At 41.3% G+C, this 24,216-nt stretch overlaps 1 protein-coding gene and 1 pseudogene across 1 annotated transcript in view; one reads left to right on the top strand and one right to left on the bottom strand.

Annotated features, from left to right (window-relative positions):
• Positions 1–24,216, bottom strand: part of LOC147611307 (expansin-A2-like) — a 67,124-nt gene that overhangs the window by 6,907 nt on the left and 36,001 nt on the right. The gene's annotated exons all lie outside the window — the stretch shown is intronic.
• LOC147611309 (expansin-A15 pseudogene) lies at positions 22,138–22,822 on the top strand (annotated as a pseudogene).

Genomic DNA, 24,216 nt, shown 5'->3' with positions numbered 1-24,216 from the left:
TTGTGGAAGAGGGCCATGCACCGGAAAGGGGAGATGACTTTGAACAGGAGGCCAACACATATCTTGACCGCCAGTTAACCAATATTTGGGCACAGATCTTGGCTGTGAGGGAGACGCTCTCTCTCCTGTAGAAGGCGGTTGTTGGTACTACTTCAACATCAGTGTCATCACAGCATCCTCTTTCACCCCGGGGATGTCTTTGGGGGGGGAGAAGAAGAAGGAGCGGACTCAGGAGGTTGTTGACTCCTTGCTGAATCGATGGAATGTTCACTTTGAGTTTCATCCTTTTCCAGATGCCCGGAAGATCCAGATGGTTTGGTTCGAGGTCTCTTTAAGGAGAAGGCTTTGACTTGGTGGCGGAAGTTGCAAAACAAACGTAGTACTTGGGCAGATTTCGAGAGACAGTTTAAGAAGAGTTCCTTCAGGCGGAGGATGAATTTGATGTAGTGGCCAAGTTTGGTAGATAGAGTTTATGCAAGATTTTGACAAGCAAGAGTTGTTGAACATGCAACAACTCAAAAGATGGTGGGTTTTAACAATGCTGTTCTATTGGAAAACAGTAGCCCATAAATACATTCAAGAAAAAGGAAAGCTGTATCAAAACAGACGCTTGATATATGAAAAGGAAGATGAAGATATCCTCCAAAATAAAGGAACAGTTGCACACAGGTCAGTTCAAACTTGTCGCCATTCTTGAAAGTCTTTGGCTAGTGTCATCATCGCAAAAAGAGTAGCATCATGGGGGATCCTGTATGCCTACATTTTGGGCTTGAATTTACACTTAACTCGCTTTTTGGGTTGTTTGCAGAATGAAGCAAGAAATTCAGATTTGAGGCAAAGGAGTAGACATGTAAATCAAGGCCAGGTTAAGAAGAGGACATGATGTCTCTGTGGCATTCAATCTTGATACCTTAAGACTCAATTCTTTTCGATATCTCTGTAGCATTTAGTCCATTGTTTTGGACATATCATGTATGTATTTATAAATTGCTTGCTTAGTATGCACAAATGTATGAATTAATTGCTTCCTTAGTATGCATGCATATGTGTGAGTGGGTGGGTGGGTATTTCTACATGCGTATGTGGTAGGTAGATATTTATGTGTGTATATATGCATGTTTTTCATGGGCAGCATGCACAGGTGGGTACCTTGGAGTGCAGCATGAGCAAGGCTTGTGGGCATAATAGAGGGGTTGTCTCAACAAGAAAAGATGGGTTTGCTTAGGAAGGAAGAGTGCTGCAGTCAAATAGCTTTAGTAGGAGTAGCCTCTTCACAAACCTCAATGCAACAGATAGGAGCCATTCTATAAAAACAAGGCCCAAGTACTCTTTCTATGGCCGCCTCCAAGCCCATAATGGGCCTGCGCTTGTGTGCACAATAGCAGTAGCTCTTTGACTATGCTTTAGTGGCTCTATGGGCCTAGCCACAAGGACTGGCTGGGGTTGGCTTAGCTGCCTTGGCTAGGCCCACCTAGTTCTCCCTCTCTATTTCCTCTTTATGGGTACCATGGCTGTCCCTTTGTTACACACATAGACCGCCATCACTCGATCGTTCTCTATTGAGATAAAAAGCCTATGGGTACCTTATCTCACGAATATAATATTGATAAAAGCACAATTTGTGCATGTGGTAGCCATCAATGTGAGCACATAGAAAACCATGCCTACCTGATGGAATATGTGAAGAGCCAAGATCAAGAGGGTGGAAATGATGGCATCTTGGCTGATGTGTGTCGAACTATTAGTGTAACTAGGCAAAGGTTGAGAGAAAACTATCTTGCATAGACGAGAATACCCAAACAAGTAGCTACACAGTTGGAGATATGCTACTCTATTCTTAGCATATGGAGACAATGTATTCACTATATGATTTCTTGGGTACAAAGAAGGATATCTAGGGAAAGTGCAAACTAGGGAAAATAGAACACTTTCCTAGATAGACTAACTAGGGAACGTAACGCATAGATTTTCCTACATAGGATTTTTTCCCTATGTAGGCAAATTTTCCTTTCTCTGTATAGGGAAATTTTCCTACATAGGAAAATATCTCTATGTAGGAAAATTTTCCTATATAGAGAAATCTATGCACTATATTTCCTAGTTAACCTATCTAGTAAAGTGTTTCATTTTCTCTAGTTTGCACTTTTCCTAGATATGTTCATTTATATCTAGGGAATTATATAGTGAAGCCTTTTTTTTTCCTATATAGGGAATGAACAAAAGTGCCTTGTGTGACCCATCATCGTTACGTATACCTACTCTACTCGCTTATATGTAGGCTACTGCCCCGGCAGCTTGGGTCTCCAGCCACATCGTCCCTGGAAGCTAGCGAGGCGTTGGCGCTGTTTTATCATAGGTGTCCATGGACACACGTATCCGACCGAGCAGTGGAATTTCAACCTTCGGAATTTTATAACCTTCCGAACCGTATCTTTAAAACGTTTTCTTTTTTTATTTTTATTTTTTAAAAAGCTTCATGCCGTTGCCAACCGAAGAGAAAGGCTCATATCCCTAAGTCTGAAGACACAATCAAAACTAAAGTCGAATCTACTAGTCTTGCGGCTATTATGGGAGATTACAACACTTACTCCAGTACACTCTAGTAGTGTCAGACCTCTCTAAACAAAGGTCACTTTGGAGGACGAGAACGTAGAACCCCTCAAAGCTGCCCCTAACTAAAAGATGGAGAAAGAATGGAAGGAGCCAAAAAGTAATCAGAGGTGCAGTCATACAAATTCTTCCCCATCTAATACCTTGATTGAATATTGTAATGCCTTTCGAACTCTTGGCATAGAGTATAAAGTCAAGGAGCTAGTCAAACACATAAGTAGTCACACAAAATCTTCCCCCCTCTCATACCTTGATTAAATACTATAATGCCTTTTGTAATGAAGGGATTTTAGTGAGCACATACATATGAGGGATGGGCCTAGGCACATGGGGCTTAGGGACATTTGCACATATGTTGTGTAGGGCATATGGGGGCCTTGGGACTATAAAAGGCACCAGCCCTAGGATAGTGTACCCTTTGATACCTTCTGATATCTTTTGATACATATGACCATTTGGTTGTCTTCTTGCCTAGAGCAAGCTTCCATGGTGAGATTCTCCCTTCGAGATGCTACGATGGGGACCTACACCCTTATTGTCTACTCCAAGTATTGAGTGGGCCACTATCTTGCTGTGGTATCCGAGCTCTTGGCATGGATCTTGATGCTTTGATTAGGAGATTAATCATTTTTGGAATTTTCTTAATCCAGATGCATTGTGAAAATATCCAAGCTCCTCATCCAAAGTGAAATGACCACCAGAAATATCATTAAATCCATGGTCTAAATGACTGGTCTCGTGAGAATCTGGATTTGATGTATGTAAATCCACATAATGCACCATATAATCAAATACCATGCATCCCAAATGACATATACTATATCCAAAAGTAAATGTCCTGGCCCCAAACAAAACAGGATCGTGTCGACTGTAGGAGCCAAATAAACATAGCTCAAGGTCGGCCTCATGTAGAGTCAAATGTGAACTCATGCCACCATCACATGTAGCACCACTCCAAAAGTCAAAGGCATGATCCTCCATATCAATGTATGCATGAGTATGATCCGAGACATGCACAATATCTGCATGTGCAAGACACTCTATATGTGTGTGTCCCTCTAAGATAAAAGCTGGATCATCATAAAGATCACCATCACTAAGCACTGATAAAGTGTCCACACAAGAGAGATAAGTGGCATCAACCGATACACTATCAATGGAATCTCCAAGGCCACTAAGGTCATCCCCAAAGATATAGAAAATCTCCATCAATGGTATCCCTATATGACCTAAATCCCATGGTAAATCAATCTCCAACAACACTGGATCTAAGGAAATACCTAGATCAAATGTAAAGCTCTCGAGGTCAATGTCATAAGATATGCTAAAAATAGGATCGATATTAATACTCCTATGATGTCTCACCTCTACGAACTCATCACTACTCTCATGCACAATAGACATAGGCGTATCACAACAATCACAATGCTCGTAATGCTTGCTGCCATCCCTCCCATCAAGATTATGCCCACATGATCTGACTCACACACATCACTCTCACTACTATCACTATCACATACATCATCATCATGTGCATATGTGTGAGTGGCAACATGTGTAGGTATATCACTATCATCATGTGTATGTGTGTGCGATGCATCAACATCATCATGTGTATGTATGCATGATACATCATCATAGGTATGTGGGTGTTATACATCAATGTCATCACATGTGTGTGCATGACCATCACCATGTGTACATATGTCGACAACAATATCATCATCAACATGATGATCATCATCACTATCCACATCATCATCCATTGAACACATGTCAACATGATACCCATCCTCAGGTATATATTCGTCTCTGCTCACAAATGTAGGGCACTCGATCAAGTACCCACATACATTGTCCCATGAAAGCAATGTCGAACCATCCATGTAAAGATAACCACATAGATCCTCAACAAAATCACTATATGTAGAATGTCTAGACCATTTGGCACGGACATCCTCCTCATCAAATAAGTGTCTAAACTGGCTAGGCAACAACATCTGAAGGTCAAACATCCATATGTGACATAAATACAATGTGTCATCATAACATGATGTCGGTGTAAAGAAGGATCTAGAGGTCAAAGCTGTTATGTGCCAAATGTATGTATGAACTCGGCAAATGATATGCATCTCCTCACATGAAATGGAAAATCAAGATGACAGGCATAGAGCCAGAGTAATAGGGTATGAGCCGATGCTGCACAATCAGTGTCTGGGATGGAGTCGTAGTGATGTCGACAATGATGATGGTGGATAGCACGGTGATCATGGGCAAGGTAGCGGTAGTAGTGGATCCCCATGTCATCCCACCAATGTCCGAATGTGTGGAAACACTCCCAAATGTGCACAAGAATTCCACACCGCATGTGCAAAAACACCAATATGCTCAATTGGTAAAAAAATGTGCATGTCAAAGCCCAGAAAACCAAATGGCCAAAAGTGAGCATCTGAACACTACCCAAATGCACCAAAAATCCAAAAAAGAACCCGTGAAAATACTTAAGCACAAGAGCACGACAAAAGCTACATGCGAACAAGCTGCAAAACTGGGCAAGATGGGCTAGTGTGAAAATCCCCCAAAAAATGAAGGGACAAGATGTGAAGTAGATGAAGGGTTATTGACATCAAACAAGGGACAAGATGTGAAGTAGATGAAGGGTTATTGACATCAAACAAGGGATCAAAAGGAAAGACATGCACCGGCCTTTGCCCAAAAAACAAGGGACCCTTAGCAAATAACTCAGAAATAGACTGACCTTTGATAAACAGCACATTGAAAAAACCCTTCCCCAAATAGAAAATCTTAGACACAAAGTAGTTGTGCAAAATGCTTTCTTGGACCTGTTTCCTGGATCGCCCTTCGACGGAGGCTTGATCGGGCAGAAAAGGAACACGCTACACATTGAAAATAAACCTACTCGGCTTCTAATAAACTCGTGGATAAGTTTCAAGCATACCTTACTCTTCACCTGATTATAGAGTCTTTCGTTTAGCCAATCGGGAAAACATTTCCTCTTGACGCACTTCGCCTCAACATCCTCACCTCTGCGCTTCATCTCCGCCTCCACCTCCAGATCCTAGTCCCCCCATCCACTCGCCCCCTCATCCTCACGAAGAAGCCATCCACTCTAAGCTGTCGCCATGCAAGGCCCAAGATGTTGACCACTTACAAGATGTCGACCACCCGTCGATGTACCGCGGGCATGCTCCTACATGAATGGATTAAACACCCCACTAACCCACTAACCTTTCGTATGCCTGACACATAGCAATCCGATCTGATCGCGATCCTCTCACTACCATTATTTCTAGCTACTACACATGCACTTTTTACATGTAACTTCTCCATGTAATTTAGCAACATGGACACTATAGGGACTCTCATGTCCCATACATGTCCAAGGATACACACTTTATGCTTCGCTATTACCTAGAAGAGATTGCTGTCACCCCACAAGACATGCCTTCAAGAGCTTTTCAAACATAAAAGACCTCTTCAAGACATGCCTTCAAGACCTCGCTAAACATAAAAGATCAAGATTGCTAGATTGTAGAAACTAACACATGCACCAATCCACACACTCTAAGTGGTGAAAACATGTGTTTCGCGAGAATTTCAGTAAAGTGCCTAAGGTCAGATAGAGGGGGAGAGTACTTCTCCAATGAGTTCTCTGAATTTTTGAAGAAGAATGGTATTCGGAGACAGTTTACATTATGCAGATACACTCTGCAGCAAAATGGAGTTGCTGAGCGGAAAAACAGGCACGTTGCTGAGATTGCGCGAGCATTGATGGAAGAGAAGAATATGCCGCATAGCTATTGGGCTGAGGCTGTTTCTATAGCAGTATACATCATGAATAGGACTCCAACTGCAGCCATACATGAAATCATGTAGGACACCTGTCTTTTGAAACCAAGGACTATATGATAAGCCAGAACCATCATATTTTGAAAGCATAGAAAAATCATGAACGAGGCTAGCATTTTTTGTTGCTAGTTTACTTGCTACTGCACTAAACATGTGGCCTTATATAACACTATCACACCCTTGATACTAATGGGATCCCTACCTAGGATAGCAATATATGCACATTAGCCACATCTTTGCAATGATTGTGATATCTTTATCATGTAAGACAAACTATAACATCAACTAAGAGCCAGCAAATCTAAAATTTTACTCTTTGTTCTTATCCCCATAGTAGTAGAAAGATCAGATGCCCCTACATCCAATCAAAGTAAACCAACCATTTGAAAAGTGGGGTTTAGACTTTGTAGGTCCAATTAGCCCAGCGGCCCGCAACACATAATCTCGCTGTATTATTGTGGCCACTGACTATATGACCAAATGGGCTGAAGCGAAAGTGACACGTAAGGCAGATGCGAGGACAACAGCCAAATTCCTCTTTGAAAATATAATCACACGCTTCGGTTGTCCTTTTGAACTTGTGAGCGACAATGGTACGCATTTTATAAATGAAGTGATTAAGGAGCTCACAACAAATTTTATGATCCCCATCATAAATCTACCCCTTATTATCCACAAGCGAATGGCTAAGCCGAGAGTACCAACAAGACCTTAATCTCTATTTTGACAAAGACAGTTGAAGCTCATCGCATAGATTGGGATCTAAAGCTTACGACAGCTTTATGGGCCTATCATACTGCGTACAAAGTGGCTATTAACTGCACACCATTCAAAATGGTATATGGCCAAGAAGCAGTCATGCCGTGGGAATTTGTCATTCCTAGTCTTCGTGTTGCTACGCAATAGGGTTGGGATGGTAATCCCTTAGTAGAGCGTTTGTATATCCTTGAGCGGCTAAACGAAGAAAGACAATTGGCTGTGTACAATGCCGTTGTGGAGAAGGATAGAAGGAAAAAATGGTTTGACCGCCACCTGAAAGACAAGGACATCAAGGTTGGGAATACAGTCCTGAGATGTATGGAGTGCGTAACGAAAAGAAGAAGCTCAAATATGTTGGTAAGGGACCATATAGAGTATGTGAAATTACCCCGCAAGGTACCATCCGAGTGGAGACTCTCGACGGAGTTGAAACTATTGGATTCCTCAATGGGAGTAAATTCAAAAGATACTATGACCACCTGAGCCAAGAGGAGTTACATGCAATCCATCAGAAGAAGGTAGCTAAAGAACAAGCTGAGCTTAAGAAGATACAAGCAAGAATTGAAGCTAAAGAATATCAACAGCGTACTAGGCACCAACGAGAAGCCAACTTGGGGATTACGCAAGCATTTTTCCAGGAGGCAGAGGAGGATTCACTGGAATCTGGCCCGCCTCTAAGATACCCAATTGAGTTACAGAGTCCTTACGGGGAGGTGCTGTATAATGCATTATTGGATATAGGAGCTCAACACAATTTGTTATCATATGGCGTGTGGTGTCAACTTGGAAAACCACCTTTATCTAAGAGTGCTATCCAAGTTAAAGGAATCAACAAGAAGAAAACCCCTGTCTCAGGAATTCTGCACACTCCGGTTTCCTATGACAAGGGGACCGTAATTCAAAGCTTTTTGGTTATGCCTGCTGGTACCATGGAGGGGACTGTAAACTTAGGGCACAAATGGATGTTAGCCACCAAGTGTGATATTGATTGGGCAACCAGGCGAATTACAACGCAAGAACCCGCTCTCGGTCTGACTGCTCAAAATCCTGCACCTAAGTCATCAACTCTGGACAAAATGCTAGATAACAAAAAATCACAAAGTCCAGTGGCAAAACCATCTTTGATTGTTTGCCACCCCTCTAACGCTTTAATGCCAAGAGTGGAAATAGGCAGTGTGGTCTCCAAGGCTCCGCTTACTATGCCAAAGAGTACATACAAATGGGTCCCAAAAGCTTCGTTAACAGCTACTTTCACTGCTCAATCTCGTTCAGACAAGAAGCCTCGTAGAAGGAAAGCAGCTACCCATCCGAGAAAGGGCAATGTAACATCACGATGGATCCCTAAAAAATTATTAGTAGCCCAAGGGTACTACAAAGGGAATGACCAGATTTGGGTCCCAAAACATAAGCTGAATCCCTCTACATCACCTCTAAAACCTTGCAAACCAAATGTTGCCACCCCAACGACAATTCAAGACCGTGGTAAGGGAAAGGTAACAGAGTGCTCCGCACCACACTATTGATTGAAAATAATGAGAGAAGAATTAGAAAAATGACTAATAAGGGTTGCTAGTAAGAAAGCCCCTAATAAGGAGATGAGGTCTAGCGAGAGGACCATTAGGAGAGTCTCCAATAAGAGTGAGCTACGAATTGTAGATAGACTTGGATTGTTCAAATATGTATTTAATGGTTGTTCAAATATAGTGATATGAGAATTATGCAAAACCCCAAAAGGATCTAGGTATGGATTGTAGGTAGATTTTGACAATTGTCCAAATCTACATTTAAGTGTTGGGCAAAACTGCTGAGAAGAAGATTAAGAAAATCTTTAATAGGAGTAAGCTATGAGTTATATATAGTTTTGGAAAATTTTCCAAGTTTGCATGGAGTGGTTAGTCAAATATAGTGAGAGAGAGGCATTTGGCATGTTTGTGTGGGAGGGTTCTAGAGCACTGGTTTCCCCTTTCTACACATATCCTCATGCACTGGTAACAATAAAACTTGTAAGAGACATGCATGAGGATATTGATCAATTTTCTACATGAAAAATCTTCTACATCAATGGTGGTCGTTGTTGCTACCCGTTGTCTAGTATGGTGACAACATCACATTGTGCCATTTAATATGGAGTTTAAGGTATAAAAAATCAACAATCATAATGTGTAACATTCCCATAAATATATTGCAACCAAGGTAGTGATAGCATAAGAAGATTAACTCTAGAGTGTTATTAGTCAAAGAATTTCAATGTAAACTAGATCTAGTTTGGATTCCCAAATGATATCGATAATACCACCTAGCTCAGGAAGGGGGGAGCCACATGAAGCTTCTAGTTCCTCATGCCAGGCACACGTTAATATAGAAGTTTCTTCATGCTCTACACCTACTCTTGGCAACACCCAATGAGAGACCAATGAGTCTATGTCTCAAATTGTAAAAGTATCGTCGGAAACCATTTCCTCCATTCGTTCATGGGAGCGTACACTACCATCTCTGCAATTTGATGTGGCCACAAGGGTCATAAAAAGCTATCTGCCCACATCACCACCTATGACCTGCTTTACAAATTGGTTCCAAGAGGCTACAACATCATTGCAGAAAATATGATCTACCCAAGGAAAGAGGGAGCATGTACTCACGCTCGACATTCTATTGCTTCCTCCCTAACCTTCTCCCCTGACCATGTAATTGCCAAATTCAAGGGGATGTATATATATAGCTTCATACACAGAAAAGAAAAGAAAAGAAAAGCAAAGAAAAGCAAAAAATAGTAAATAGAGCAAGAGCACAATAAGAGGAGAAATATCCGTATACAATCAGGAACTAGATTGACCTAACCTACTGATGCTATATCTGTGTTTACAGATATGGCAGATGCACGATCATCATACACTTCATCCACTCCTTCCTTTGGTGAGAGGTATCATCTGTACCTTTCTCAGATATTTCACATGTGCTATCCTGTAATTAAAACCTAATTGGATCATATAGATGTACTAGCCAGAGAGAAAAATGTTGAGGAATTAGAATGGCTAATATGCCTATTGACCATGACTGACCCCTACTCCGTAGAGGACATATCCCCGATAGCCCAAGACTCCGTAGAGGACATATCCCCCGATAGTCCAAGACTTTCCTTTTCCACAAGATGACTATCCTTGCATGGTTACATTCTTGATGAGTTTTTGTGGATGGGAAAACGAAAACGATATATCTGACGACGATGAATGGACGGATGAAACTCATGGCACTACTGAGGCTGACTTTATTTATTTGGATGATGCGAATATAGGCTTAGCCTTAGAGCTAGAGCCAGGACTCTACAACATCCTCTTACCATATCCTCAATAGTAGTGTGGTGACTAGTAGGTAGGTTAGTGTTTTCAAGTTGTTTCTAGTGTGGAGTCCTTAAACGAGTCTTTAATTTTTAAAACTAATGTGCCTCTCGAGGTATAGTGCTTGTTAGTTGATTGTACAGGTTGAAAAGTTTGAGGTGGGTTCGCTTCCAAGTCCTGAGACTGCCGCAACGTTCATCAAAATATATCTACATCAAATTGTAAGCTGTCTCATCAAATCAAGGAGATCTCCAATTTCAGGTGTAATTCTTCCATGCCCACTCTCTTTAATTTTTACTGTTCAATTAATTGCATGAACTATAATGCATGACCACATGGAAATTGTCAAAGCACTACTTAGTTTTTGAAGTTGCCTGACGTGTTAGTATAAATCCTTAATGAGTTTAACCTTATTGGATATAGTCTTGAGAATGCATGTAGTCTTTAGACTTTAACCCTGGAATACGATTGTCTTAGGTCTAGGGTCAAACCATCTTAATGTTTGACACCTGGCCATGTGTGTGTTGACCTCTAGGACATAGCTTTTACCCCTTTGTAAGAACACATTATAGTTCAGGAGCGAAGATCAAAAGAAATAAATTTTAAAAAAAAGCCTACAATAAATGGCAATGCAAGTCTATTATGTGCCCTAATGTTGGCCTATCGCCTTATTGACACTTGGTAGGTGAGGAGTATTCTACTCCAGACCGATGCCCTGGGGGTTGGTAGGGGGTAGCCTTGCCTAAGGTAAACTAATAGATTCCTAGAGAATGCCTTATGTTAAACATGGTACCAGGATCAATGTTAGTTTTGCCTTAGGGAGGTCGCCATTGTGTGTAAAAATTGTCACGTGCATAAAGAAATAAAGGCAAAAGGCTCTTGTAACTCTAATGTTTCTTGTGTTCCTAGGCTCGTGGTATTAACTTGTTCTTAGAGTAGACACATTGTGGTCATCTGTTTATTTATTAAGCTTGGTTATTTTCCTTGACTTAGGCCAGTTATAGACCTTGATTAACCTTCGACACCTTGCTAACTCTTGATTTACTTTCAATAATTTTAAACTCCTGTTAATTTGCTACACTAGCTCATTCATGTGACCCCTTAAACTAAGTTCTCATAGCAACATCCATTGTGGTCTAACATGCTTGAATTTATTACACTTTATATCTTTTGAATTCAGGCATACTTTCACTCTACTTCCCTGTTTTGCAGACAGTCTACCACAACAAACCCTATCGAGCTTACCATACCATAGCTTCCGAGGACGGAATCTACATCAGAAAAGGGGGCATGTTAACCTATGATGGACATTGAGACGTACTATGTTTTACGGCATGTAAGTATTCAGAGTCATGGGCCGGGCTTGTCGGCACTATATGTAAAGGATAAAGGGATTGGGTGATCGATGACGATGAGAGGCGCACCTTGAATATCAGTAGGATAAGGGTTAGGATCGGTCGACCATGTATGGGCGCCCATGTGTGAACGGCTAAGTCACCTATAAGAGTCGAATGTAACCCTAAAACTCTCATTCTCAACGTGTGGAATACAAAGTGTGCCCTTGCCTTATCTTCTTGGTCCCCTTCTCTTGCGTATGTGTGTGTGTGTGAGAGAGAGAGAGAGAGAGAGCGATCGAGCACTGTGTGGCGGCACGGCAGTGGCGAGGCGGTAGAGCGACGACGGCGGCTCCTTCTTCACTGCAACGCGAGAATCCTTCACGGTGGCGGTTTGAGCGGTGAGTGACACACCTTTGCTTTCTGTTTGAGCTTGCTAGTTTCTAGTTTCTAGTTGTACGCTTGCAGCCATTCGTGGCTCGCATACGGTGTTCGGCAAGTCCCCAGCTCCGACTCGTGTGGCAAAAGTGCACAAGTAGGCATGGAAATGTTATATTTCAGGTGGGAACTTTAAATGGGAACACTCAAAATATGAAGACAACACTTCAAAAGAACCCAAAAGATGTTTCTCATGTTGAATCACCATTGTCAAAGCTCTATGTAAAGGAAGAAAAGGATAAGCAAAATTGGATGGAGTCAAAACAAAGGGAAATAACAATAATTTCCACTGAAGATGACAAAGATAGGTATGCACGGTTGTATGATGAGGTCATACACTCCAAGTTAGCAAATTCCTTGACAAAGGATGAATTTGTGGATCGTATGATTTCTACTCCTAGTCGAAGCTTATGGTTCAAGCATGGTGAATCATTTGTAGAAGCTTTACTTTCCTTTGCTGGGGAAGGAGTCACTTGTATACAGATCAAGGAATGGATTCACAATTGGGATGCCTACTTTTGTGAATTTCCATGCAATGAGGGGGACAAAGTGAAGCAAGTGACATGCAAATTTGGAGGCAAAGCTAGACAATGGTGGCTGTAAGTAATGCATGTGTACAAGTGGGAGTAGGTGAATCTAGCCTATGAAGTAAAGCAAAACTTTGTGGCTACTCAAGAGCAATGGAGCTCTAGGGAAAATGCATGCTATTATTACATGTGGATTCATTGCCTAAGTATGCTGAGGAATATTGGTACCTTTACTTCTTTGTGCCTAACATTGAGGAGAAGGAGATCCTAGGTGGATTTGTCCAAAAATTAGGAAAGGAGTTCATGCTGCAAGTGGTCCAATGCAGCACGAATATTGACAATGACATTGCTCTTAATGAGATCATGTTGTTAGTGGAGCTCTTCTACAAGCCTACCCCGTCTATACATGGGCTTTCTACTAGGAGTTCACTTCAATCCACATCTCTTATTGTTGGAAGCCATTGCTATGAGGACACTTTAAGTGATGAAGGCGATGCTAATGAATGATGTCAAGTGGCTTCAATATATGTATGGATGGCTGAAAATGAACCAGTGGTGGACAACCATCAAGATGCAAGTATTGATGGGGACGATGAAAACCAAATGCATGGATCTCTTCTTGAGGAGAGTTGTATGGATAAAGATGAATGCAATGAGACTTTTCTTGATGAACGAGACAACTCTTACGAAGATCTTCATGGTGTTGTATTGCATGAGGAATTTGTGGTCGAACCATGAAGATGTGGCACATGATGTGAATTCACAAAATTATGTTGTGGATAAAAGTAATAATGTGATTTATTATGATCCATATGATGACATCTATGAGGAAAATGCTTTGGGTAATGATGATGATGATGCTTTGGGTTGTTATGGAACTGATTCATGGGTGGACCTTGATGGGGCGGATCATTGGTTGGTGATGACACTTCCAACCATGATGTTTCATACCCATTTGATCCCGGTATACATGGAAAGGGGCTTGATGTGGATTCATTTCCATATGATCCGGGTGGACAGCATGCATTGCCACTTGAAGTGGATGGATTTCCATATGACACGAGTGGATACTATGCAATGCCACTTGAAGCGGATGGGTTTCCTTTTGAATAGGGCATTTCTGGAAGTCAATATTATTGATGGGGACTTGGTGTGGGACACCTATTACCTTGTGCTTGAGTCTTCATAAAATTGAGTACAGCTGTATGGTGTTTTTGGATAGCTATATGCCTGGAAAGGGATCATGGCATGAAAGGTGTCATTGCTGCAAATTTATTGTATAGACAGCGAGGGCCATTGGTTTACTTCACCACTCATCAATCAATGTTCAGCAAGACTCCGTGGGTTCTGGATATCATAGAGGAAAGTCTATACGTACATCAAATAAGTGGACAGCTCTATGTAGAGCTCTCTTGTGTGACACACTTTTGGACTTGTAACAAATGTACTTCCGCATTCATGAGAGAAGCCAAGAAGATTCCCAACATCCCATACATGGTTTCGAGGGAAGAAACCTTTGGGTGGGGATGGTTTGTAATGAAGCGGGATTGGAATTAGACTTAAAGGGATCCCACAGGCATGGATATGGCCGAGCAAATATGGAGGCCCAACATTAATGAGAGTGAAAGGTGGACAAGTATATAAGTGAATATGGTGACTAGGGGCAAAACTCACTTTTTGACTAATGAAATCATACTTCTTGGAGCTCTATGCTTCTATGGCTATGGTGGTACTCCCTTCAGTGCGTGTGGTACTCCATCATGAGTGCATATGGTACTCCATTATGAGTGCAATCTTTCTCTCACCATCATTACACCTACTCTGATGGGTCTTACATGGATTTGCCTCATTTTCCAACAAGGAAATTGAGAGTGAATAATCTACTTTTGAACGACCCCCTCTTTGTGAAGAAGCCATTAATAAATTAAAAAGGAGAAAGGTAGTTTAGGGCTCATGGAAGCAACTTGCTAATGAGATGCAAGGGATCATTATAGCTGTGGGTAAATTGAGGGCTAAGGAAAGGAGAGGTGAGAGAAGAAAGTGGTCTTCTTTGTTTAGAAGATATGTTGCTGAGAGGCAGACTATAGGACTGGATGCTGATGACACTGAAGTGTATTTTAAATGTCAGGTCAATATTAAAGCTGAGGAGGATAGATGCTATAGAGAACATGAATATTGGGCTATAAGGAATCTATTCAGCATTAAAAAAAAAACTTGATAATAGGCTTTTTAAACTGTCAAAGAATAAGTGTGATAGAGAGATTGTGGGGAATATTTTGGATGAGGATGGTAATCCTGTGAATGATACAAAGTCACTAGCTTTGAAATGGGTTAAGTTTTAGGCTCAACCTTGCGTCTGAAAGAGGACTTCTCCATGAGGAGATTTCAAGCTGAAGATAGATTTCTAGATCTTCTGAGTTAGAAGGTGGACCACCCTGAGAAAGCTAAGTGGCTAGAAAGAGATCTTTAGGTTGATGAGTGTTGGTGTGATTTGATAAACCTAGGTAGAGAGAAAGCTCCAGGTTGGGATGGTCTTTCAATTAAGTTATTCATAGCCTTCTAGCCTTCATTGAAAGAGGTGGTGGGGGATATCTGCAAGAAAGCTTTTAAATTGGGTCTATGGGACAAGGTCTTTAAAGAAGGGCTTGTGAAGCTCATCGCTAAACAAACTGCTTATAGTAGGTTTGGGAATTGGAGGCCTATCACTTTATTAACAATGATGTATAAAATTCTAGCTAAGGTGTTGCCCTCACAATCACCCTTGTGTTGCAAGAGGTTAACTAAAAAAAACAGCATAGCTTTATCAAAGGAAGGTCTATTTATGATAATTTTTTTGGTTGCATTATTGGGTAGAGATGTGGCCATTAAAACTTGATAGAAATGCATTATGATGCAATTGGACTTAGAGAAAGCTAATGATAGGATACAGTGGTCGTTCATTTGTTAGGGTGATGGAAAAATTGGGATTTGTAATTAAGGAAAGTTCCCATTCAAGTTGTCTATAACACAACAGTTATGCAAGAACAAGAAGAATGGAGAGATGAACATTAATTTTGTAGAACTCAAATAGGTGTTTCTCTACAAGAAGAGTTTCTTTATGACAAAAGAGATAGCTTGTTGGCTACACAGAGCACTTATCAGTTGGCCTACATTACAAAGAAGATTGGAATAGGCTTGAAGCCACTCGTGGGGTTGAAAAGACTGATGTATTGTGCTCATGCATTTTGGAACTTCATCCTACACTGAAGTACTTAAACCACATCACAGATGGTGGGGTGGAAAAGATTGATGTGCTTTGGTCATGCATGTGAAGGACCAATGGTACAAAAATAAGGTTATGGCTTAGAGATGGAGTGTAAGAAGGTAAGACATGTTGCCTCCTCAACCTCCATATTGGTCGCCTACATAGCCTTGATCAATGTAGAGCAAAAACAATAGTGCCTCCTTCATTCCTTCGACCTATAATACATGCTCAACATCCAAAAATGCATTATCACTCTAAGTACCATTGTTTCGTATGAAAAGATATAGGGGACAAGAGAGCTTGAGCTCTTAAAAGCACACACACACTCACACAAACCCTACAAGAGAACACACAAGGTGAGAGATTGAAAATTCTTCTTCTTCTTCACAACACAACAAAAGAGGTCTACAAAGAAGATAAAGTGACTAACACACATAATAGAGTATATACAAGCGGTCCATAATGTGAACACACTAAGTGGAGTGGGTAGATGTGGACTAGTAGATGTAGTCTAGCTATAGAATCTCTAGCAAAGATATGTCGATGCCAGCTACCAAACCCACATGTGATATAAATATCGAACGGTCATGCAGGTGCCTTGTGAGTGTCACGTCATGTTGAGCTTGACATCTCAACACTCCCCCTCAAGCTCAACTCCAGCTCATGAACTCCAAGCATATCTCAAAATCTGCGGAGCTTCTCAGCTCCCAAGGCCTTCATGAAGATGTCAACGACCTGATCCTGTGTGTTGACATAGGCCAAGTGGATGTCGCATGCAAAGACTCTCTCCTTGATGAAGTGGTAATGTACCTCAATGTGTTTTGTTTGCGCATGGAAAATTGGGCTCCTAACCAACTGTATACTGCTAAGATTATCACAATATATGATAACCTTTCTCTGAATATGCAACCCCAAATCAACAAGTAGCTTGCGTACTCCCAAGCTACCTCACATGCTGCCACCGCTTCTTCTTTGTACTCTACCTCTATACTCGACAAGGTAACTGTGGGCTGCTTCTTACTACTCCATGTCACAGCAGTACTCCCCAATGAAACATAAATCCACTGATAGATCTCTTGTCTGAGATGCTGCCTACCCAATCTGCATCTGTGTACCAATATAGCTCCAATGGTACACATGCTGCTTAAAACAATGCATAATCAACAATGGCCCTCAAATACCGAAGTGTGCGTCACACACTGTCAAGATGTGGTTTGTGCGCGCGAAACTTGCATAAATTGGCTCTCTAAGCCAACAGTGTAACTCAAATCTGGCCTGCTGATCATGACATAGATCAAACTCCCCACAATCCTCCTGTACATAGTGGGATCCTCTAACACATAATATGAATCCGCACTAAGCCTACCATTTTGATCTAATGGCACCGAGATTGACTTAAAATCTTTCATCCTATACTTAGACAACATGTCCAATACATATCATCTATGTGACAACCAAATATCCTTAGGTGTGCGAATGACCTAAATTCCCAAAAAGTAGTGTAGATCTCCATATCCTTCCTTTTAAGAAGACTTTTCACATCCTCAATCTCATCCAAGTTGTCACCCCCAACAATAAGATCATCTACATATATGGTGATGATCACCCTACCCTCATCACTCTTGCACACATACAAAGAGTGATTTGCATCTGCATCTGAAAACCAATAGTGACAAGATACTCAACAATCTTGTCATGCCATGCTCGTGGAGCTTGCTTCAGCCCATACAATGTCTTACGAAGCTTACATACATACTCTGGGTAACCTGTATCCTCAAAACCAGGTGGCTCATCCATATACATTTCTTCTTGCAAGTCGCCATGCAAGAACACATTTTTTACATCCATCTGATGTAAAAACTAGCCTTTAGCTATAGCCACCGCAATCATAAGTCTCTCAAAGTTATCTTTGTAACCGAGGCAAATGTCTCTTCATAACCAATCCCATATGTCTGTGCATATCCTTTGGCTACCAATCTAGCCTTGTACCTGCTTATGCTACCATCATTGTTATGTTTCACCTTATACACCCACTTACAACCAATAGCTTTCTTGCCTTTAAGCAATGGCACCAAATCCCAAGTCTCATTTCCATACAATGCATCCATCTCCTCATCCATAACCTTCTCCCAACACACATTTCAATAGCCTCATCAAAACATGTGGGTTCTACAATATGCATAACTTTTGTTACATAAGCATAGTGATGTGCCATATAACCATCATAAGTCAACCTCTGCACAGGGTTTTTGACTCTTCCAGATCTTCATAACTTTGCATTCATGGCTTCCATAGCCTTCTTCACACCAGGTGTCCTCATTACTAGAATCCCAAGTTCCTTATCAAGGTTCATCTTTGAGCCACTAGACTCTCCATCAACAAGAGAATGCCCTCCAGAAATATCAAGCACATGTACCAAGGGGCTCAACCACTTTCTCTTTGCCTTTATGTGATGTACCAACTACATTTCCAAGACTGGTATTATGATGCATCCTGCTACTCCATGGTCTATCAACAGAACCGCTGGATGAGGACTCTCCTGGTCCACTCAATGATTGTGATTGCTGACTTGCATTTTGTGAAACCACATTTGCACTTATATCATCCCCAACAACATCTTTTTCTGCAACATACCAGGTACTCATCTCATCAAATACAACATCCTTACTTACCCTCAATCACGTGTAGCAGGATTATAGCATCTATATCCCTTTTGCTCAAGGGAATACCCAATAAACACACATTTTTCTACCTTTGAATCCAACTTGGTACGCAACTCATCTAGCATATGCACATACGCAATACATCCAAAAACTTTTAAGTGAGACAATTAGGTTTCCAGCTACCAATAAACTTCTCCTCTGGCATTACATTATATATGATTATAGTAAGAGTCCTGTTCATGATATAAATTGCTATAGACATAGCCTCAATCCAATAGCTATGCGGCACATTATTCTCTACCATCATCAATGCATGCGCTATCTCTACAATGTGCCTGTTTTTCCACTCAGCAACTCCATTTTGCTGCGGAGTGTATCTACATGTAAATTATCTCTAAATGCCATTCTTTCACAAGAATTCAAAGAACTCATTAGAGAAGTATTATCTCCCTCTATCTGACCTTAAGTACTTCACATGCTTTCCTGTCTATTTTTCAACCACCATCACCCTGAAATTCTGAAAATGAGTGAACACTTCACTCTTCTCCATGAAATACACCCATACTTTCCTTGTTGTGTGGTCATCAATGAATGTTTCATAGTACATGCAGCCACCCATAGACATAGTCTTCATAGGATCCCATACGTCTGAATGCACAACATCCAGTACATTCCTGCTCACATTTCTATCATGTGGAAATACATGCTTTGTTTCCTTTCCAAATTGACATGCTTCAAATACTTTCTGCATATCTTCAACCTTAAACTTAGGCAACTCTGTCACAATTTCTTAAGTCTGCATAGACTTCATTCTTTGCACATTTATATGCCAATTCTCTTATGCCAAACGTCTGTATCTGCAACAACTCCTGGACCATTTGCAAACATTGCAGCACTCACTTCAGACATATTTACATTCAATAAAAATATTCTTCCCACTATGTTGCCTTTTGCAACCAACCTGTACTTATCTTTAAAGTCTTCTACATAACAACCGTTAGGATCAAACCAACCTTGCAAACCCTGCTTAATCATCTGACCAACAGAAACCATATTCTTTGTAATGTTCAAAACATGAAGTACATCTACAAGGTACTTCACCTTACCATCTTGCATAGACAATGATAAATCTCAAACATGAGCAATTGGATGAGCAATATCATCCTCTATTTCAACAAAACCTGGTCTTTCCAAGACTCTTCATTTCCTTGAACCACTCACATGACTTGTCATGTGGTTCGAAGCACCTGAATCAATATGCTTTACATCATCTTTACATGCTACATCATTTCCAGACACAGCATTAACTACATGTTGCATAACAAACAACCTCTCATTATCCTCATTATTTTTGCTAGTTGTTTGATTGCACTTTTTCAGTTCACGTGTCACTTTGCTTCCTATAGCAATCTGCCTGCACATGTCTAGGTTTATCATAATAAAAACAACCTCGTGTATCATTATGTTATCTTTTTTAATTTTACCACTTCTTTGACTCCCCCTCCCTCTAAACTAGCCTCTTCCACCTGTGTGTTGTTGTGAATCTTGGTATTGTTGTTACTGCTGACTATAATTCTAATTACCTATTCAACCACCACCTTGGCCACGTCCACGACCTCTACCTGAACTTATGTAGAAGACATGTTATTCTGAACTATTTTTGTTTTGTGAAAACTGTTGACCTTCACCCAAATTTTTCTCTTCAATGATCAGCATTGATACCAAATCTGTGAGCTTGAGAATGTTCTCTCGAGTTTGAATAGATGTCTTAACAAACTTCCACCTTATCTTCATCAACAAAAACACCAATTGATGCAAAGAATTCCACAATGCCCTTGATCTTCAAGATATAATTATTCACAGACATATTTTTCTTCTTGCCAATATGAATCTCATTCTTCATTTGAATGTTTTATGCCTTGGTGTTGGTTTTATATAACTTCACCAAGGTGTCCCATGCCTCCTTAGGTGACGTAGCATCCTAAATATGCTCAATCATGGTGTCTTGCATACTAATAAAAAACCAATACATAAAATTCCTTACTCCTTGATTTCAATCCTTGAATTCTTTTACATCTGTAAATAGTTGGATTAATCTCCGGTATCTCTGGTGCCTCCTCATGTTCACCTTCAATGTAGTCCAAGTAACCTTTTCCCATCAAGAAATTTGTCAATCTAAATCTCCAAGCATGGAAGTTGTTCTTCTCAATCTTCTACAACAATCTAATTTATTCCATCATTCGACATCTTGCCTATAACACAAATTTACCAATAATAACACTCTTGTTGACTTGCACAATTTAATGTGTTCTTTATAGCGATACTATACTATACCCAAACTGTCACAAATAGTGACCTCGATTTGCATATATACACCCAATGGCGACTTTAAGACCTCTTTGCAATACACACAATGTCTACACAACTAATTGCCCTTCCTATAGTTTCAAAAACAGAGTTCTGTAAAGAATCAAAACTTACCCGCAATGCCCACTATGAACGCCTGCGAACTGAAAAATGAAGGTCAATATGTGCTCGAAAAAGTTTTCAAGCCACAAATTCAGTCTAATGGACAATATAGTTGCATTGTAGCTTTTCTCCCATGAAGAAAGCTTCTCAATTGGAGCTTGTTTATTGGTGCATCCCGAAGAACTCCCGACTAAGGTGTAGTAACCGACATAAAGGGAGAAGAGTAGATGAAGCTCTTACCCTCTTACCACTTCTTGTGCTTCTTTTGCTTGCCGCTCAACCCTTAGCATGAACCAAGCTCTGATACTATGAAAAAATACAAGGGAGAAGAGAGCTTGAGCTCTTACAAGCACACACACACTCACACAAACCCTAAAAGAGATTACACAAAGTGAGGCTAAAACTTTTCCTTTTTTACACAACGAAAGAGGTCTACAAAGAAGATAACGTGACTGACACACATAATAGAGTATATATAAGCAGTCCATAATGTGCACACACTAAATGGAGTGGATAGATGTGGATTAGTCGATGTAATCCAACTACAAAATTTCAGACGAAGATATGTCAGTGCCAACAACCAAACCTTCCAAAGATGTAAATGTCAAACGATCATGCAGGTGCCTCGTGTGTGTCAGCTCATGTTGAACTTGACATCTCAACATTGTATGCTTATCAAGTGAAAAATCTATGTTGCGATTGAAGCAAATAGCTGAGATTCTCCTTCAATCCATTTGTGATTTCTTACTGGCTATCATCTTTAAGACCTACACATAATATCAGTACAGTTTCACAACTACTCATTTTTTATGAGACAACAACTTGATTGCATGTCTTAGAGGCTCAACGCAAGAGAAACTAGGTTTACATTATGAGCTGTTATTGCCATTTCAGTCGGCATGCTGTGGCTGATCAACCCTTGAACTGAAATTGAGATCGATTCATGCTATGTGTCCAGGTGGCGCTTGCGGCTACGGGGACCTCTACTCCTCGGGCTACGGCACCAACACCGCCGCCCTCAGCACGGCGCTTTTCAACGCCGGCCTTATCTGCGGCGCCTGCTTCGAGATCAAGTGCGATGTGGCCGCCGATCCCGAGTGGTGCCTCAGCGACGGCTCCGTACTGGTCACGGCCACCAACCTCTGCCCGCCCAACGACGCGCTGCCCAACAACGCGGGCGGCTGGTGCAACCCTCCGCTGCAGCACTTCGACATGGCGCAGCCGGCCTTCGAGAAGATCGGCGTCTACAAAGGCGGAATCGTGCCCGTGCTCTACCGGAGGGTTCCGTGCGTTAAAACGGGCGGCATCCACTTCACCATGAACGGCCACTCTTACTTCAACTTGGTGCTCGTCACCAACGTAGGCGGAGTTGGGGACGTCCGCGCCGTCTCCATCAAGGGCTCCAAGACCGGCTAGCAGGAATTGGGGACAGAACTGGCAGAGCAACGCCCTGCTGGACGGCCAGAGCCTCTCCTTCCAGGTCACCACCAGCGACGGCACGACTCTCACCTCCTACGACGTCGCCCCCGCCGACTGGCACTTCGGCCAGACCTTCAGCGGCGACCGGTTCTAAGATATTATTCACCACTCCAACTAGCTTAGCTTCATGTGCGCCAACACCACCTCGGCTTGCTGGTGGTGGACCATACAGGTTGTGATCTAGCAAGTACTGTAGATTCGCATGCTGAGGCAGCAAAGCCGCCCGCTGCTGGTAGGAACATCATGGATGTGGCCGCCTTCTCTAATGTATTTTAGATCTCTCTCACGTAATCTCACCTATGAGTACAAATGTAAAAACTCAAATCATTCTATATCAAGTTTTAAAACTTTATATGATATAAACTGGAATGCAAGTTCAAGTTTGGAAACCTTATGATATAAACTGTAATGCAAGTTCAAGTTTGGCAACTGTAATGCAAGTTCAAGATGTAAAAAAAAACCCCTTAGATTCACAAAGAAGAAGGGCCGAACTTGGGAAGTCACCTCATATTTTAACATCAGTATATATCATTGAAAAAAAAAACAACACTCCACAATCCATCCCCATCACTACCATTACTTCTTTTTGTTTTTTTTTTGCAACCACGGGGGATTGTTTTTCTAGCATACCGCCATGCTTCCACCAAACCTTAACTCTGGGTCTAGTGCCAACCGGGTTCTCAATAAAGGCAACAAATGTATGGTCGGTTTGCTTTTCCTTGTGGTACCATCTCCGAGTTTTAGGTCCGAATCTAGGAGGCCTTTTCTTCTCAATCCAACATCTCACCTGTAGCCACCAATCCATCAATATTAGGGAAAGAACCCTAGTATGCATGAAGCTTAGCCAAAATCAGGGAAACATTCAAAGGATATTCCTCTGCAGATTTTGAATCAACAAATCCAATTCCAGAGATCTAATTTTATTTGCATTACATAGAGACCAGCACATGCATACATATTTATACATCAACTCTATTTCCTGCAACCCTGTACATGTAGCCCTCAAGAACACAATTTCATTCCGGCTAGTCCAGATTTCCCATAAGATGCAAGTTCTGATAATGTTAAACACCAGCCCACTGCGCTCATCACACTCACTGCCCACTTCCCAACAAGTAACCAGTCCTCCCAAAAGGTTTGTATGTTCAGACCCCTCTCTATCCACTTAGTCATTTTGCACCAGGTGCTCCTTAGAGCTACACATTCCCATAACAAATGTTTGCCACTTTCTATTGTAGTCCTGCACCTAGGGTAAATGCCACTAGCCATGTTTCTTTTTGCATTTTATAGCCAATAGGTAAAGCCCACATGCTAACCTTCCAAAAAAAAACTTGAAAGTTCCTAGGGACCTGGCAATTCCAGATCAAGTGCCATCTCTTTTTCCACCTAGAAGAGCTCCATTTTACATTCCATATTTTGTTGCAATACAGTACATTGGCATCCCCCTTCCTCATTAATGCATAAATGTCCCTAGTTTTGCCCTCCTTC

The sequence above is a fragment of the Cibotium barometz genome, chromosome 47 (assembly GCF_041138505.1).
Source record: "Cibotium barometz isolate CiBa-2024 chromosome 47, ASM4113850v1, whole genome shotgun sequence".
Classification (NCBI taxonomy): domain Eukaryota; kingdom Viridiplantae; phylum Streptophyta; class Polypodiopsida; order Cyatheales; family Cibotiaceae; genus Cibotium; species Cibotium barometz.
Note: the sequence above shows the minus strand (reverse complement) of the source record. Positions and strands in the feature narration are given on the sequence as shown.